A 14,965-nucleotide genomic window follows, 5' to 3' on the forward strand; every position below is an offset into this window, starting at 1 on the left:
ACACTGCCGGCGCATTTGTGAGTCCAAAAGGAATCACCAAATACTCAAAGTGACCATATCTCGAACGAAACGCGATCTTAGGGACATCCTCCGGCTTCACCCGAATCTGATGGTATCCGGACAGGAGATCAATCTTGGAATACACACAAGCATCCCTGAGCTGATCCAACAGATCATCAATCCGAGGAAGGCGATACTTGTTCTTGATCGTCACCTTGTTCAACTGCCTGTAGTCGGTGCACAATCGCATTGTCCCATCCTTCTTCTTCACAAAGATGACCGGTGCTCCCCAAGGAGACACACTCGGTCGAATGAAATCTTTCGCTGAAAGATCCTCAATATGCTTCTTCAGCTCAACCAACTCAGGTGGCGACATCCGATATGGAGCTAAAGAAATCGGCCCCAAACCAGGCAACAAATCAATGGAGAACTCTATCTCCCGCTATGGCGGAAACTCAGGAATCTCCTCAGGAAACACCTCTAGGAACTCCCCCACCACAGGAATGCCAGTGATATCCTCTTGTGTCTCACTCACCAAACCTCCTAACATGACATAACCAAATGCCCCGGCTCTCAAGGCCTTCCTAGCCTGCAGCAATGAAATATATGGCGAGGAACTAGCTGTGGAATCACACGGAGACATCACCACGCGCTTTGCACAACAATCAATCAGTGCACAGTTTCTAGACAACCAATCCATGCCCAGAATAATCTCAAGGTTGGCCATCAGCAATCCTATCAGATCTACCGAGAACTCACGACCATCCCACTGAAACGCTACATCGCGATGAACAGTGGTAGAATCACAAACTTCTCCGGTGGCGGTAGTCACCCGCAACGGTGGAGAAAGCACAAACATGGGCAACTCAAGCCCCAAAGCAATCGAGGTAGCAATAAACGAATGCGTAGCCCCGAAGTCAAACAATGCATCAATAGCAATACCACCAATAGACACAATACCTCTAACAAGGTTCGGAGCGCGGTCCGACTGCTGCCTATCCAAGGTGTACACACGCCCAACAGAAGGTGGCACTGCAGGTGCTGAAGTAGAAGCCATCGAAACCATCTGCAAAGGAACTGCCTGAACAGTTGCAGCTCTCGCCGTCGACGACGGACAGTCTCTAGAGAAGTGGCCCTCCTTGCCACACTGGAAATAGATCAACTGACCCGAAGCACAACGACCAGCATGCTCCTTTCCGCACCCCGCACATCTCGGAGTGGAAGGAGGCCTAACAAAACTCCCCTGCTGTGGAGCAGTCCTCTTGAACTGACCAGGCGCCTGCCTAGTTGCCAACTGTTTACCCTTGCCCTACCTAGCAAACCTCTTGTCCTTCCAGGACGTAGGAACAGGAGTGGAATCAACAATCCCCTTGGTCTTGTCGACCTTGGCCCTCTTGGCCTTACTCGCTATGCAGACATCCTCGATGTCCTTACACTGCTGAACCAGTGTACCAAAGTCCCTCAAAGCAGCTCCAGCTAAATGCTCAGCAATCACCTCACTAAGTCCCCTACGGAACTTAGCAGCCAAAAACATCGGAGTAGGAGGAACCATCCTGAAGTGTGCAAGCTTCACCAGCTCATTGAACTTGGCCAAGTACTCGTCAACAGACATCGAGCCCTGAACCAATCTATCAAACTCCCCCTGCTTCCTCTCCTGCGCATCATAGGGAAAGTATCTGCCCCAGAAACACTCCTCGAAGAATGGCCATCTCAAAACACGACCCTGCATCTCATAAGCACGAGAGGTGTTCGTCCACTACTCATGGGCATCGCCCTCCAGCATGTAAGTCGAGAACATCAGCTTCTGTGGATCTGCACACTGCATGACCCAAAATATCTTGTCCAGCGACTCCAGCCATCTCGCAGCAGCAATAGGATCCAAAGACCCCTCAAACACAGGTGGCTTATGCTTCCTGAAAGCATTCAGCCGGCTATCTATCACATCACGATCCTCAGCAGGCTCTACAAGGGTCTCCCTCGTCTCAGCGACATGAGTAGCACTGCCAATGTGACTCAGGCTCTCATCCTGAACACTAGGTGGAGGCGGCAGCGGTGGTGGCGGTGGTGCCTGGCCTACAGCAGGACCAGCTCTCATCTCCTCCAACATAACTCTCATCATCGTCATGTTCGCCATCCTGTTTGCCTCGAAGACATCCTCAGCGGTCCTCCGGTTCGCTTCACGAACCTCTTCTGCGGCTGTCCGGTTCGCCTCGCGAACAACATCCATCATTGCTGCGTTGGCCAATCTAGTGGCCTCCTGATCGGCTAACCTAGCCGCCTGCATCTCAGCCAATGCAGTCAGGATAGGATTGGGTTGATCCTCAGAAGTCTCTCATGTTCTCCCGGACCTTACCATGACTCTGCACAAGTTACACAAATTATAAGTTGATCAGGCCCACACAGTGTGATTACATATGCATTATCATAATAAAATTCGATGGAGTAAACACACAAGACAGACACAACTAAACATCCTAACTATTGCAATACATACAGGTTTTTCCCTCGAACCATTGCTCTGATACCATAAATGTAACACCCCGTATATATCCGGTAATGTTATCATACTATCGTATTAAGCAGCGCTTAATTAAAAATGCGAAATATCTTTTTCTTTTCAATTATGATGTCATTATCATTACCAACTTGCTTATTAATCAATTAATAAAACATCGCCTGTATGTAATTGCAATAAAACAACTAACTGAAATACCTCATAACATAGAAAATAAAAGTGTGGCTCTAGTCACGGAACTACAACAGCGTAGACCGGACCGTCTAACAGTTTAAACAACTCCAATCTAAAGGTACTAACATAAAGTGTCATGGACAATCCCCATGCTCACTCAAATAAGGCAACACGCCCAACATCAGTCTCAACAACAACATAATCATAAATAGCGAAAAACATAAACAGCATCCATATCCAGTCATGGCAGCAATACAACATAATATCATCAACTAAGCTCTGGCCTCCTGTCGCCAGAGGCATCAATCACCATACTACCAGAACCTGAAATAATCATTCCCCAAACATGGGGTGAGATCTCTAAACAAGAAATCTCAGTAAGGCAAGGGGTCCTTAAGGATCTTCCACCCCAAGCTCACTTACATGTGCAATATAAGTTTAAAAGCAGTTCATCAATATCATTTCTAAAACAGTGCAATGCAGCAGATAATCATGTCATGTGTGTCAATTCTATTCTACTGGCCAGAGAAATGCAGGATTTATATACGTCTAATACCCACAAATAGTGCAAGACGCTACTTGCATCCACCCCGGATCACCGTCTTGTATGACGCTACATACTCAGGCTTACCGTCAAGATAGAACAACACATGCATATTAAAAGCCATTACACATAAAGCTCAACAACATTTCAAATATTCAAAGCATGTAACACAGCATGCATAAAACCACACCCCCATGGGACATGGTGGAACCACAACATGGCTAAACCGAGGACACGAAAGCTTACCTCTCAAGCTATCCGTCCAAACTAAGAGTCCACACTGGCCCAAGGTCACCAAATAGCACAATCACAGTCTGTTTATAACAGGAATATCATCAATAACCATACTTGATTGCTTAATCATTTTCAATACTGCATTTTCATCTCTTTATGAAATATTCTAAGATTTTAATATGTTAAACTAGACATATCCAGCTTTACAACGACATATTATACGTTTTCATCGGAGTTGTATAACTCCGGTTATGCTTTACGCAAAGTGACTGTTGTAACCGGAATTTCCAGCAACCAAAATGAGACTTCAAAATGAAACTGCGATCAAACCACTTATCCAATGGCTACTAAATTTTATAGAGTTGTAGCCCTATTTGTTATCTTTACATAGGTCCAAACCTCACTCAGTTTGGAGCTCTGTAGCTCGAGATATCGCAATTTCACTAAACTAGGTCGTTGCTGTCACATTTGCACTAGGTAATCTATTACCATACAGGGATAATCAATTACCCTTCATGGTAATCGATTACCACTCAAAGGTAATCGATTACCACCTATGCAGAAACACGAAAATGCAGATTTTTTTGCATAATCCGAGCTCCAATGGCCTTCCAAGGTTCCGAAGGTTCATTTTAGCCCAAAACAGATGTTCAATACTACTTATTAAGCATAAATTAACAACCTTTAACATGATTAATCAAAGTTATCTCTTTTCATGACCAAAACAAGTCATTTTCATGAAAAATCAAAGGAAAGGTTCAAGGTATACCTATGGGGTCCTTAAACTCAGAAAAAGAAGAGCCTTAGATGCTCAATGAAGTGTCCCAAGCCTCTGCCTTAGTGATGCACGAAAATCACCACACCAAGGTAAGTTCTTTAAGCCAAAAGATCACTCCTTGGCACCAAAAGACAAGAACAAAGCCTCTATCAAGGTATCTCCCAACTCAGTCCCAAACCAAGCAACTCAGAAGCTTACACTCAGAAACTAAGAGCTTTCCTCTCACCCAAGGTTCACCCATACACAACCATGGTGTTTTGATGAAGTAAAAATGGAGAAAGGTGGTTACTTTGAGGATTTTCTATGAAGAAATGGAGGTGGAAGAGGATGGCAAGGTGGCTGGCTCCTCTCTTCAGAAAACTCTCACGTAGCAAGGCAAGAAAATGACCTTGGATCATGTGCCAAGCCTATTTATAGCCACTTAACCAATTCACACACAGTATTAACTTTAATTGCTACGCTTAGCATTTTAATCCCAAACTTTGGATTCTTAACCTACTCGATTTTACAAGAATTATCATATTTTTCTTATAATTTTCAGAGCACCTTTCCGGTACATGCTTTTCAAAGTCAGTACCGATTTCTAGCACCAGTTCTCATTATTTGGACTTGAAACTCGTTTTACAAGTCCTACATATTATTCTAGTAATTATCATGTACTTATTATAATTTTCCGGGATACTTTTTCGGTACGCATTTATACCGACTGGCAGAACCGGTATCTGCACTTTTCTTCCGAAAAGTGACTTTCAGCATTCTTAATCACTTACTATAATTATTAAAGCCTCATAATAATTATTAGGGTCAATTATGGAATCATTTCCTATTTTCTCATAATTTATTAATTAAATTCTTTAATTAACGGTGCGGGTTCTTACAATGCGTGCTTAATCATATGCTTACTGGTATTATATACTTTGGTTTCCAAGCTGGATGCACAATGTTGTATGCCATGATATGCTTCGCATTCACAAGAAGAAACATATGAATTATGATGTACATATGCATAACTAGATCATCATCATAATAGCATATATTTCATGTATTTTTAATTCCAAGCTGCTGAATAACAAATGCTTCCCAAGGCAGAATTTCCATCATGTCAAGTACAAGGCAGAATACATATAACATATAACAGAGTACGAGTCCAAGGCACATGTGAGCAACAATTTACAATTCCATACACTAGCTAATAGTCACAATAGGTCTCACCACCAAACACTTACCTTTTGAGCCCAAGTATTAATCAAACAACATCAGAATAGTCCACGTTCTTATGGGTTTTGCGCACCTAATATACCATTACACCCAATCAAAAATTAATATAATTTTTCCTATAATTCATAAATGGTTTCTATGCTTCTAATCCTAGTACCTTAATTTAGTTATTAAGTTAATAATGTCATTTCTGTTTCTGCCCTTAATGTTATTCCGCCCATTGCTAGCAAATAATTTCCCAAGGTCTCATACATGCATAGGTTCGGCTTTTAGCATAACAAAAATATTCAGGATTTTACTTACATAACTCATTCCACTAATTTCTAACAAATAAGGATTTTCCAGGGTTCACCACACACATACACAGATTCGATTTTACCATGCTTTTTCCCTAAACAAATTTCTGACTTCAATTTCATTTAACAACTCGTTACAGCAAAATAATTCGAAGCTTCCAATATATTCAGATTCATTTTAAGCCAGAATTTAGGTGCACAAAATTTTACTTCAACAAAGCACTACCCATTTTACTTAGGCTAGAACAATTAAGCCTTTAGCATGCAGATTTCGTCCTTTCAAGCACATGGGAGACATAATTAATTTTCTAACTCAAGGGACAGTTCAACAAGGTAAAACAAAGGGTTATTTCCATGCTCATAAAGAGATCAATTTCAATTTTCATATGCTAAATTCATGGCTGTTCACAAAATTCAGTTTAAGGCTTACATTCAATGCATCCTAGAGCTGTTCTAAAGGGGCAGAATCCAAGGGAAGTATTTGACGATAATAAGATGTTCTCCAACATGCAATCGAAAGCCGAATAAGGAGGGCAAAGGAGAAGGAATCATAAAATCAAGCTATCCCATTAACATACAATTACTAACCGACAGAATGAGGTGAGGTAGAAATTTTAGGTTCAGCCTTTACCTTCGAAAATTACACAACACTAGCAACCCAATTAAGGAACAACAGTTCCCTCTCCAACTCTTCAAGGTTCGAATTTTAATCTGCATGCAAGGTGAAAGGAAGAGCTAATTCAGTACCGACTCAGACGCATGCAAGGGACATTCAACCAGCAACCGATTCAAGTAGCTTTGAACAAGGGATAAATAGAATACATCACCTCCTTGAGTGAGGTTCCCGGCCGAACATAAGGGAGCAGCAAACTAAAGGGAAAGACTTGAATCTCACTCTGCATGCAGAGAAAGGTCTCCATCAAATTGCATAGAGTACTAGTGAACAAGGACATGGGCACAATACCTCCTCAAGTTGCAACTCGGTCGAATGATACAGGGAAAGAAGAAAGAAGCTTGGATGTTGAGTTCCTCTCTTAGGAAAGCTCACGGTTTTGTGAAAAAAAGGTGAAGTAGGTTGTGTTTTCAGATTTGAACCAATGGTGCACAATTGGTTTCTATTTTGTTCTTTTTGTGCGCCTAGGTGATAAAGCTTAGCTTGGTTTTTCTTCATGCTTGACGAGAATAGGGACAAAGATCAGCTTTACGATTTTGGAGAAGTGGATATTTGTTCCAACAATGGTGTTTGGCCGAGACATGGGGAGGAAAAAGATGATGCTACTTCACACTAAGCTGAATCAAAGGCCAACAAGTAATATTACTTGCCCCACTATTCGCACAAGAGAAGAGGAGTGGTGAGAGAGAATATTGTGTGGTTTGTTATCCAATGAGTGGGTAAGCATGCAGATTTTTGGCCAATGAGTATCAAGCATTCAGATTTTCTAAGATAAGCTAATAGGTGAATTTAAGGAAGGCTTTGGGCTGAAACAAATCCCTTACCAAGGACTTGGGCCATGGCCCCTAAGGCATTGTGACCTAAATCTCATTCCCTAAGGGATAATATTTTCATATACCTTTCTATGTATTATTTAGGATTTTATTATAGGATATAACTTAAAAATTAACCTCTCCTACACTTACATGAGGTTCGATTTCATGACATGGCTCCACACTCCAAATTACAATTTCATATTTTCCTAACAATTATTATTTAATGTGTCTACTAGGTAATAGCTAAGGTTTCTACACATAGTGTAATTAAAACTCTAAAATTTTATCCTACCCTAGTTACATGTACGCAATCCGAATTCAAAGCATGTATTCACAATACTAATGGCAATTTATGTAAGTTCCTAATTTTTACGGGATGTTACATCCATAAATTCCCATATTTTAATGTATTGTTCTAAACTTCTCAATATTTACAACGACATGTTATATGTCTCCATAGAAGTTGGCTTATCCGGTCAAGGAAATTTCATTTGGGGATTTTCTGCCTCCAAAAGGAAAATCCGCCTAGTGAATTGGAAGAAGGTGGCTTATCCGGTCAAGGAAAGTGGTCTTGGCCTTAGAAACATTTGTTCCATGAATCAAGCTCTAATTATGAAGGTGGGACATAGATTACTCAATAACAAGGATGCCTTGTGGGCAAAGGTTCTTAGGAGTAAATACAAGTTAAGTGAAAATTTAATTCCCACCATAAGCGCCAGTAGGTGCTCCTCTAATCTCTAGAAGGATGTGATGGGGTCTTGGGATCTGATAAGCAAAGGCTCAAGGATTCTGATTGTTGATGCTAACTTAGCCAAATTATAGTCGATAGGTGGGTTCCTATAGATCAAAACTTAATCTCCTTGGCCAACTCTCATCCCTGAATCTGTTAGAGACAAAAAAATGAAGGACTATGTAACAACAAATAGTGATTGGAATTGGAGGAGTTTTGAACATTTTCTCCCAGCTAAAAATCTTAACATTATCAATGGTTTAATTCCCCCTTCTAACACTAATGGTGAAGACAAGATTATTTGGTGGCCTTCAAATGATGGATCTTACTCAGTCAAGTCTGCTTATAACTTCATTTCTAACTAGGATTCTCCTTCTAGTGGATCAACCAATAACAATGTTGTTGTTAAGTGTTGCGACTTCGACAAATACACCGGTCGTACAAGAAATATAGTGAAAATGAGTGAGGTTGTCGTTCCCACGAGAATTGATTTATCAAGTAATAACTTATTTATATAACCAAAGTTAGATCGATCTTGGAAGTTTTTGAGAATATAATGTTGGTTAAATAAAAAGAATTTTAAAAACAATATTTTTATTTTCAAGATTAATAACCAAGAAGAAGAATGCAAACAAGAATGGAATAAAGAGCGTAGCTAGGGATTCGATTTCCCTAATATTTTCCTAACAAGTCTATCTTTTCATGCAATCAATATTCAAGATTAAATTATCGACAATTCTTTCTAAGATGATTAAACCCCCCAATCCCTTGGTGATTTAATCCTTTACTTTATTCAATACCCTAATGCCTTAGAAGTTTATCTTAGAGAAAACATTAAAAGCAAGAACCATAAAGTCATAGAATTTGTAAGCCTATGTCTAAATCATACAAACCCTAGCAAATAATTAATTGAAATCAAGATACTAATATCTTTATTGACATACAAGACTCTATATGTTTATCTATGAGTGCGTAAGTCATAAACAAGACTACTCATCAATGAACATGTTAATTGCATAACTCAAATCATAAATATCAATTACAAAAAAGCATAAATAGTGTTCAAGAACTCATTAGTTCCATCTCACCCTAACTGCATAAAAGAAATTAGCCTAGCATGTTTATGAAACAAAAACAATAGATGAAAAGTAAAGAAAGTTCATGATAAAACTTGATTAGAGATGATCCACTGTGAAGCTTTGAGTTGTTCTTCCTCCTTTTCCTCTCAAAAGTTCTTCCTCTTGCTCTCCCAAGAAGTCTCTGGCCGTAGATAATGATTGGAAAAATCCTAGGTTGTCCCTTTTTAATAAAATAGATCCATTGGCTTTTTTTCGAAGCTGCTTTCTTGTTCGAGCAAACTGGCGAGTTAAATTGACCAGCTCACTGGTTTGCTCGAACATTCAAGCAAACTGGCGAGATAACTCTGACAACAAAAATATGACTTCGTATTTTGGACGCAACTTGAACTATACTCGTCTAATTGATATGATTTTGGTCTCGTTGGAAAGATAAAAGAGAAATCTAAAACTTCTTTTAGAACATAAGATCCAAATCCATCATCTTGGATGCTAAATATTGGCTGGACGATAGCTTTATGGAGATATTCACTAAATGACTATTTTTCCTTTATTGCTTTAAGTTCTTCTATCTTATCTATTGCTCCAATGCTCAAATTTAGCAATCTAAACCTGAAACCAATATTTTTTAAGTCAATATCATTCCCAATCATTAAAACCTTAAATTCTTTTGCATTTGAATGTACACTGTGTATTTAACCATTTATAACAACATTTCTTATATTTTTTGCCCTATTAGCATAGTGTGTTTTTCACCTGTCATTCATATACCCCTCCAATTAGAAGCTTATCAGGAGATGCTACTACCCTCCATCATTAGGGCGCGGGTCGTTACATGCCCACCAGCTTCCGCCTTGGTTTGTCCCCGAACCACACCGTACTGGGAGAGAGGCCTTGCTCTGATACCACTTGTAATGCCCAACCGCTTGCAGGATCAATGACTGTCCCCATAAACTAACACGCGACTTTTCAGCATACTTTGTCCTTACTTACACATTTCCTGGGAAAATTTCCTAGGAGGTCACCCATCCCAGAATTGCTTCAAGTTAAGCACGCTTAACTATGGAGTTCTTAAGTTACTGGCTACCGAAAAGTAGATGCATCTTGTTAGTATATGTAGTACCAATTAAATCTTATAAGTTATCCTCAACTGTACAGTCCCATAACTGCACAGTCTCTGGAATCCCTCTTTATCAGGTGTTGATTCGATTCATTTATGCACCCTTCCAATTGAAAGCCTGCCATGAAACGCTACTCACCGCCTTCGTTAGCACCCGGGTCGTTACAGTTTGCGAGAAACAGGTTGTGGAGGCTTATGCCGAGATTATCAAGGAAAATGGTTGGGTGGCTTTTCTTTGATACATATGAGTTCAACAGTGGTAGAATGTTGACTATTTAAAACTAGAGCCCATTTAAGATTAATATGCTCCTTTATAAGGAGAGTCTGCCCAGTTCTTCTGGTAGTATGTAGTTTTCTCTGTGTTTTTTGGGGTTTCCCCTTTTGCAATCTATTAAAAAAAGATTTAAAATAGATTTTTTTCACGAAAATTTATTAGTAGCAATGAGACTCACTAAAATTAGAAACATGATAGGAATTTCATAATAGGTTTGTAACCTACAAAATTTGCCAAGTCTTGTTGAGCCATTTTTGGGTGCCCTTAACTTGGGTTTTTTAAGTAGGGCCTTTGTACCTCTTACTGATTTTTTATTTTAGAACCCCATAAATACATTAACTTCCATTTGAATACTCTTCCCCCTAAAGAAAATTAAAAAGAAAACAAAAATTTACACTTTCATCACTAATTGCATGAAGCCTATTTATTTGGAATCTCACATAAGGGTTTGATGTTTGACAAATAATCACAAAATAATGAATTAAAAATTCTTAAATAATTCAATTTCTATTAACTCAAGGCTCTGCGCTCCATTCCTTTTATGCTAAAAACTCAAGGTTCATAATTTGGCTCTCACTCTAAATTAAGTTTTGGCTCCATTTATTATGTATGGATACAATCTTGGGTTTAGATTGAGACATGGTGTCATATTCACTTGTTACAGTTGGTGTAGCTTAACTCGTTGATTGTGATCCCCCGCCATGGGCTTCCCCTAATCTGTCTGACAATAATATCAGAGCCGAGTTGAGCTCGGATTATGCTTTTTGACCAATGTGCCTCTGATTAAATTAAAAATTACCACTATGCCCTCATTTTGAATCTGTTTAAAAATTTTGATCTTCCCCCTAGACATAACACTAATTTGTCCCTGTTTGACTATTGACCAGATATTGTAATCAATTATAGTATCATTGTAATCGATTAAATGTCGCATGACATTTTGTAATCGATTACAAAACTGTTGTAATTGATTACAAAATTGTTGTAATCGATTAAATGGCCTTCGCAATAATGGTAAAGTAAGAGGTAATAATAGGCCATCCCATAAAAACTTAAAATTTCTTAATAATATTTACATGCTTTCTATTCATTGGTTCATACTAACAAACAATTAACACAGGGTGCACCTTCAGCTTCAATGTTATTCAAACTGACAAAAATTTCCAAGAAAATAAAACATTTTATTTTTTTTTCAAAAAACCAGGGAAAGAAAAACAACTAGATAAGACCATGGGCTAGTCCTGATTCAACTCAAAAACAACATAGTCCTTGTGGTCTGTGTATGTTTTTAGACAGAAGACCATGCTTTAACATGTGGCTTCTCAATTTCATTGCCTCTCAGACTTTTCTAGTGAATCCTTCACTACACTTCCTTGCTTAGTTGCTTCCTTCTTCTTCTTCCTTCTGGGTTATAGTGATGCAGCTTTGAAGAAAGAAAGAGAAGGGGTGTGTTTTCACTCTTCAATGAAAGGGGAAGTGAAGATGAAGTCCAAGATGAAATGGGTTGGTCTGGTTGGGCTTGTGCTCTGAGCTTTCTTTGTCTTCATACACCTTCTTCTTGCTAGATTCACACAAATAGGCGTTGCAAACTATGAGTCCTCGGTCACAATATTCTCTTGGAGACCCATCTTTGAGAAGCCGGATATTCCCATAAATATAATGTTCTATTACCATATCTCACTCAAAGATCTCAACTTTTATCCGTTTTTTTTTTGTTATGTATTAAACTTCTAGAAGTCCATATTTTTCTTTACATTGCTTTCGCAATTCCTTTGTACTAGGGAGTTTCATGGTTTCGAATTTTGGCTTTGTATACATAAAACTGACAAAGATGTTGTAGAGTTTATTATATTTTGACTGTATCCTTTTGCTGAATTTTTCTTTACATTACTTTTTTGTTTTTCTGCTTTTTATTTTATTTTTGTTGTGTATCCGTTTCAAAATCTTTACCTATTATTTGTCCTGCAGAGTCCCTCATATAGAAGACTATGGGGTCCGGTAAAGCCTCTTGAGTCCTTGTTTTCTGACTCAAATCCCTGAGGATATTATGCCGGTCAGTTAAGCATTTCATCTTAGTGTTAATCGATTACACGACTGTTTGTAATCGGTTACCTTAATATCATGATATTTAATCGATTAAATGGACAATGTAATTGATTATTTTTTTCAGTAAGCGGTTAAACAGAAACATATTAATATAAAATTTTAGGATGGGAGCAAAGTGATAATTTTATAATTAATAAGGGACACAATAATCAATCATTCCCTCGGATTAGCTAACAATTTGGCTAGAGACTAATTGCGTACTTAAGCCTTAGATACTCGAAAAAGCTTCTAATTCATCGAATTTATATGAATTTCATTTAATTTATTACCAATATAGTACTTTATTACATTTAAAAATCTCAACCATACTCTCTACCTCTATGCCCTACATTATCCTTAATATCTTGAATCCTATACAGTATATATGTTAAACCTTAAACAAGATGAAGCTTTGACCATAAATTACCAAAATTGGCCATGCTAATTGTCAAATGATCGAAGGGGAAGCCGCCAAAAATCATTTCCCTTCTGGATGCTTTTATAAATCTAATTAACGATCTTAACCCCAAAATCAAAAGTGTGCGCTCTTGGTTGATTGCACAGTGATAATATAGTGCATTAGGTCCCACATCAAGAATCACCACCTGTTTCGACCATATATGGATACCGTTTAATGCATTGGAGTCCTTCTTGTCTTAGATAGTTGTCAGAAGTTTGACTCTGTCATAGGCCCAAAAAAATTGAAAATTGTTGGGCTTCCTCCTTCAATGCTAAGCCCAAGCCCATTGAGGGGCTTCCTAAAAACCCTAACCCTAGATCTCACCTCCTCTCTATATATTCATTAGTTGTGGGTGGAGGCTAGGTTAAGAGATTAGAGAAAAATTTGAGAGATAATTATTTGATTGTTTGAACAAAGCTTTATGCTTTGCATTTGAGAGATCTCTAGAAAAAAGATTGAGTGAACATCTCTAGGGTAGTTTGATTATCACCATTGTTGGAGAGGTTGAGTTAACCACCACATTGGTGATTCTGATTATTTGTAACCATTATTTTCATAGTGGATTTTTGATTTGGACTAGGTCCCGTGGGTTTTTACTTCTTCATTGAAGAAGGTTTTCCCACGTTAAATCTGGTTGTGTTCTTCTTCTTCTTCTTCTTCTTCTCTCTCTCTCTCTCTCTCTCTCTCTCTCTCTCTCTCCTGTTTTGTGATTTTTCGTTTTGATTTTTTCGCTGCGCTGCCCGACCTGGTGAAGTTCAGGCCGAGGTATTGCCGAGATCCGCGATCAGGATCTTGTTGATTGACTTCCGCACAAAGGCTGATTAGCCGAGCTTGAGGGAACCGATTTCCCAACAGTGGTATCAGAGCCCGAGTTCGACGGGTTCTGAGGGAGACGAGATGGAGACCAGTGGCATAAACAATGATGGAGACATGTTCAAATTGACCGCAGATAATTTCACCTATTGGAGACCGATGATGGAAGATCATCTCTACTGCAAAGATTTGCATGAGCCCATTATCCTTGATGAGAGACCGGCAGGTAAAATTGATAAGGAGTAGGAGATCCTGAGTCGGAAGGCGTAGCCATGATCAGGAAATATATTGATAAAAGCCTCTTTGAGCACGTGTCCGAGTTCACGAACGCGTATGAGTTGTGGACGAAGCTGCAGTCCATGATTCGGAAGAAGACTCCCAGGAATAAAGCATACCTGGTTTGCCGACTTGTGAAGCTTGAATACAAGGACGACATGAGCATGATTGAACACCTCAACACCTACAAAGGTATTGTGAATCAGCTGTCAAAAGCTGAGATGAAAATTGATGACCAGATGCAGGCTTTGCTACTGTTGAGCTCGCTGCCAGAAAGCTGGGATACTCTGGTGGTGACTTTGAGTAATTCAGCTCCAGAAGGAAAGTTGAAGATGGATGTCGTGACAGACAGTCTCCTGAGCGAAGAAGTCAGGAGAAGAGAACAAAGTGTTTCGAGCACGTCTGAGGCCAACGGTGCTGAGAACAAAGGAAAATCTGACTCCCGGGGTAGAAGCAAGAGCCGGGGTAGAGGTCGTGATAGACGAGAAAATTCTAGAGGTCGGTCAAAGCCGAAATATGAGTTGAAGTGCTTTTACTGTGGAAAGACAGGTCATAAGAAGCCAGACTGCTGGACACTGCAGAATGACGAGAAGAACGGCTCTGTGAAGCCAGATCAGATTATTCCCAAGAAGAGGGAAGACAAGAGCACCACTGCGATGGCTGCAAACTCGAATGCCGAGATATTCCTCCTTGGTGAGGATAATTATTTAAATGTTGCATACGATGACTACACCTGGATTGTTGAATCTGGTGCCTCCTTCCACGTTACTCCACACAAAGGTTTTTTCTCCTCTTACCGAGGTGGTGATTTTGGAGTCGTGAAGATGGGAAATCAAGTGACCAGCAAGATTGTTGGTGTCGGTGATGTAACTCTGACCACGGAT

The sequence above is a fragment of the Gastrolobium bilobum genome, unplaced genomic scaffold, assembly GCF_033153095.1.
Source record: "Gastrolobium bilobum isolate Gb01-03AN ecotype WA unplaced genomic scaffold, APGP_CSIRO_Gbil_v1 utg5409, whole genome shotgun sequence".
Classification (NCBI taxonomy): Eukaryota; Viridiplantae; Streptophyta; class Magnoliopsida; order Fabales; family Fabaceae; genus Gastrolobium; species Gastrolobium bilobum.